The sequence below is a fragment of the Salvelinus alpinus genome, chromosome 28, assembly GCF_045679555.1.
Source record: "Salvelinus alpinus chromosome 28, SLU_Salpinus.1, whole genome shotgun sequence".
Taxonomy (NCBI): Eukaryota; Metazoa; Chordata; class Actinopteri; order Salmoniformes; family Salmonidae; genus Salvelinus; species Salvelinus alpinus.
Genome location: NC_092113.1, coordinates 26,801,239 through 26,805,249, shown reverse-complemented (window position 1 = coordinate 26,805,249; position 4,011 = coordinate 26,801,239).

Here is a 4,011-nt window from a genome sequence, read left to right as displayed (position 1 = left end):
ATGTGACCGTACCAGAGGCAACCCCTCCCATTTGAAAGATAGATAAAGCTAAAGTTATGATTCTAGACACTTCTTAAAGAGACGGAATCTTGATGCTCCTTAAAGAGAACTGAGAATTAAATGTTGGTATTTTTTTTTTTTATTGGCAAGACAAAATATTTAAGTGCCTTTGAATGGGGTATGGTAGTAGGTGCCAGGCCAGGTTTGAGTGTGTCAAGAACTGCAACACTGCTGTGTTTTTCACGCTCAACAGTTTCCCGTGTGTATCAAGAATGGTCCACCACCCAAAGGACATCCCGCCAACTTGACACAATTGTGGGAAGCATTGCAGTTAACATGGGCCAGCATCCCTGTGGAACGCTTTCGACACCTTGTAGAGTCCATGCCCTGACGAATTGAGGCTGTTCTGAGGGGAAAAGGGGGGTGCAACTCAATATTAGGAACGTGTTCCAAATGTTTTGTACAACTCAGTGTATATCTGCCTCACTCTCAGATAAATAATTAGTACTGCTAGGTTTTACACAGTCAAATGTAACAAATAACTAAATTTTTTATAAAGAAATGTACAAATGATTCATTTGTGATATCAATATTTAAATAAATAATAATAATTCAATACAGTAATATGAGATCTGTATGTAAAACATTTGACATTTTAGTCATTTAGCAGATGCTCTTGTCCAGAGCGACTTATAGGAAGGACACATTCATCTTAAGATAGCTAGGTGAGACAACCACATATCACAGTCAGATATACCGGATACGAACAATCCATTCCAGCTAAACAATGTATATATAGCATTTAGCAAAATATATATATATATTTTTTTAGAACAATCATATTTTACACACCATGAAGGTACCCATAAGCAATCATTTCTGATGGAAAAAAAGCAAGTATGAAATTGGTAGGTATAGCGTTTTGCAAATAAACTCTTTAACTGTTTAAGGCCACCATGACATTTATAAGACTCATATATATCCCTCAAAAGTAATGCCAGGATAAGAATATTGGGTTTAAAAGACAACAAAGGGAAGTCTCCTCAAAGGGTTGACACTGTAGAGATTAATCTGACTGGTGTGCCAATTTAGCGTCATACCCAAGAAGACTCGATGCTGTAACTGCTGCCAAAGGTGCTTCAACAAAGTACTGAGTAAATGGTCTGAATACTTATGTAAATGTGATATTTCATTTTTTTATTTTATACATTTGCAAAAAAAATCTAAAAACCTGTTTTTGCTTTGTCATTATGGGGTGTTTTGTGTAGATTGATGAGGGGAAACAATTATTTAATACATTTTAGAGTAAGGCTATAACCTAACAAAATGTGGAAAAAGTCAAGGTGTCTAAATACTTTCCGAAGGCACTGTATGTGCTGACGAGGTCCATTTGTCTGTTGTACTGATTAAAAAAAGCTGTGCTCAAATCTCCAAGAAGTTTCTAACTGAATGCAGTTTAATGAAGAGTCACCAGACTCACAACAACTGCCTTAATCCATATTGCACAGGGCAGGGGTGTCATAACCTCAGTAGAGAGTTATGAACAGGTGTCAAACTGCAGGATTGGATTTATGATAAAGATTGATTTGGATACATTATGCACTCTCTTTTATTGCTCAGGATTATAACTGAGTGCACAGTTTCTGCTTGTGTGGAATTACTCAGATAGGAGATCATGCCTATTTAACAAGGTGTAAAAATACTTTTTTTGCATGTTGAGATGACATAGACAGAGTTTATATTTTGCTTCTGCTGTCTCCTCCTGTTGTGATACCATCACCCTCTTGGCCTCTTCAAGCAGCTAAACATAAGCAGATGTCCAAAATATTGAAAAGTACATTTAAATAGACGTTTGGTATTCTTTAAAACACTGTTGGACTATGGATTTTATTAGTTGTCCCAATTGACTTTTTCTGCCACCTAGCCATGTCAAATATGACCACACCATGTGTAGCAAAAGATTTTCCTCACCAGAGAAAAATATGCAGAATATATTTTATACCTACGGGCACTGTTGCTCACTGACATATCAAACTGCAAGTTTAATCAATTCTCAAGACCTTTCTACTTGGGATTCTTTATGGCACTGCTGATTGGAAAGAAGAGAGTGTATTGATTGAGTGACCATTTCACCTCCATAAATGGAAGGCATTTTTCACTTCAATGGTCCAGTGGTACACCGTCCAGCCGAGGAACTGTGGCATCGACTCCATGAATTTAAAATGGCTGTAGCATGGGCAAAGTCAACAGAGAATAAATTCAGTCTGATGTTTCAGATGACTCATCTAGCCAAAGTTTGGGAAACAGACATAGAAATAGATTTAGTTGTATACACTCTAGGAGCAGAATTTGCACTATTTTTAAGACAGAACCTGCAGAGTGAAATCCCCAGAAGTACAGTACGCAGAAGATTTGAGGTGACAATTTTTATGGACCGAACGGTGTCCTATAATACAGTATGCAATAAAGAACAGATTGTACTGTTTTCTTGTGAATATACTGTATGTCAAAGAGAGTATCGTAACTTGTTGACTATACTCTACCCTTGGGAAATCCATGAGAAAATCCATTGAGTTCCACTTGTTACATCACTCGCAGTTTCAATAATGGCAAAGAAACAATAGGTGCTTTTCAATCATGGCATTGTGTTTTTCATGAAAATGAATTGAAGACGATAGAATGTTCAGTTCATAGGCCTGATCTAGAAAATAAATCAAATCAAATCTTATTGGTCACATACACATATTTAGCAGATGTTATTGTGGGTGTAGCGAAATGCTTGTGTACCTAAATCCAACAGTACAGTAGTATCCAACAATTCACAACAATACACAAATCTAAAAGTAAAAGAATGGAATTAAGAAACACATAAATATTAGGCCAAGCAATGTCAGAGTGGCATTGACTAAAATACAGTAGAATAGAATACAGTATATACATATGAGATGAGTAAAGCAGAATGTAAACAATATTAAAGTGACTAGTGTCCCATTATTAAAGTGACCAGTGATTCCATGTCTATGTATTTAAGGCAGCAGCCTCTAAGGTGCAGGGTTGAGTAAGCAGGTGATAGCCGGCTAGTGATGGCTATTCAACAGTCTGATAGCCTTGAGATAGAAGCTGTTTTTCAGTCACTCGGTCCCAGCTTTGATGCACCTGTAGTGACCTTGCCTTCTGGATGATAGCTGGGTGAACAGGCCGTGCCTCGGGTGGTTGATGTCCTTGATGATCTTTTTGGACTTCCTGTGACATCGGGTGCTGTAGGTTTCCTGGAGGGCAGGCAGTGTGCCCCCAGTGATGCGTTGGGCAGACAGCACCACATCGGCCTCTGGATAGCCCTGCGGTTGCGGGCAGTGCAGTTGCCATACCAGACGGTGATATAGCTCGACAGGATGCTCTCAATTGTGCATCTGTAAAAGTTTGTGAGGGTCTTAAGGGCCAAGACAAATTTCTTCAGCCTCCGGAGGTTGAAGAGGCACTGTTGCACCTTCTTCACCACACTGACTGTGTGGGTGGACCATTTCAGAGTGTCCGTGATGTGTACGATGAGGAACTTGAAGGTTTCTACCTTCTCCAATGCGGTCCTGTCGATGTGGATATGGGCGTGCTCCCTCTGCTGTTTCCTGAAGTCCACGATCAGCTCTTTTGTTTTGTTGAGGGAGAGGTTATTTTCCTGGCACCACTCTGCCAGGGCTCTCACCTTCTCCCTGTAGGCTGTCTCGTCATTGTTGGTAATCAGGCCTACTACCGGTGTGTCGTCTGCAAACTTGATGATTGAGTTGGAGGCGTGCGTTGCCACGCAGTCATGGGTGAACAGGGAGTGATTTTGGAGGGTACTATGGTGTTGAAGGCTGAGCTATAGTCAATGAAAAGCATTCTTATGTAGGTATTCCTCTTGTCCAAATGGGACAGGGCAGTGTGCAGTGCAATGGCGATTGCATCGTCTGTGGATCTATTGGGGCAGTAAGCAAATTGAAGTGGGTCGAGGGTGTCAGGTAAGGTAGAGGTGAT